Raw genomic sequence first — 1332 nt, 5'->3', positions numbered from 1 at the left:
ACAAGCATGGACTATCCATAACAATGTTATGGACTAATCGTTAGTTCTTGATTAATAACTAATTAATGAACCTAATAAAGTTTATGCTTACGAAAATTGGAAACTTCTTATGACTGCTATCCATCTCTTAATGAGATGTCGCGGTGCAGTTAAACATTTCTCTTCTCTAGAATACTGGTAACAAAGATGCTGAAGGCAACTGCGTAGCGGATAAGTTGGCAAGAAAGAGTATCTCACTTTTTTTATGAAATTTTTTTACAAAAAAAAATCATTTTGGCTCAATGTTTAGTGAAGAACTAAATTTTATAAATTTGTATAATATTTTTTTGTACATGACGTATAACATATGTTATAACATATGATTAGGTAAATACATATATATGTATTTATTTATTTATTACATATGATTTATTTATTACATATGATTAGGTAAATACATATATATGTATTTATTTATTTATTACATACGATTTATTTATTACTTATGATTAGGTGAATACATATATATGTATTTATCTAATTTAGTTATCTAATCGAATCTAATTTACCTAATCATATATATGTATTTACCTAATCTGAATTTCATTAATGATATAACTTGAAGATTCGTTGACCTTATTTGTTGCTGAAGCGTACTGCACTTTAATTTTTAATTATTTAATATTATAATTTTTATTATTCTTTTTTTAAATTTAATAAGTCTCTTTTACTAAACCACTATTAATTACTTTTTATATAAACACTATAGTAACTGATAAATTTTGAAAGACACTACTATATTCCAATATTATTTACAATATTTTGGTTAACAGCTACAAGCTAAACGATAGCATATTACTGAATATTCCTGTCTCTATTAGGGAATGGACCTACCTAGCAATTATGATATATTAGGCATTTTAAAAGTGTGAAACAAGCTTAAACTAAATATACATATTAAGTTTGAAGGCTATTGTTTTATTCGTAGAACATGCATAAATTCTTAATAAATTACTAAAATATTGTTATTATTTGGCATAAAACCATTCCTACCTGTCATGTTTATGCTTTCAAATAAGAATACAAGACTATGTAAGGCATATATCAATAGCTTAGCATGGCTTAAACAAGGCCATAACTATGAAATAATAAAACAGCTGCATAAGAGCTAAACTCAAAAGAACCTTTTCTAAACTCTGAATAATGGGTGTGTAAGTTACGCCAACAATTAAATTTGTTTTTATTTAAATGACAAAATAAAAACCAAAAATATAACTAAACATTATTTATGTTATTTATATCTAAATAAACTTTATGGTAATTTGCATATTACATTTTTTTTAAATTTAGTCA

Source organism: Teleopsis dalmanni, chromosome 1 (assembly GCF_002237135.1).
Source record: "Teleopsis dalmanni isolate 2A chromosome 1, ASM223713v2, whole genome shotgun sequence".
Taxonomy (NCBI): domain Eukaryota; kingdom Metazoa; phylum Arthropoda; class Insecta; order Diptera; family Diopsidae; genus Teleopsis; species Teleopsis dalmanni.
The sequence above is the reverse complement of the archived record's forward strand: the minus strand, read 5'-3'. Positions refer to the sequence as shown.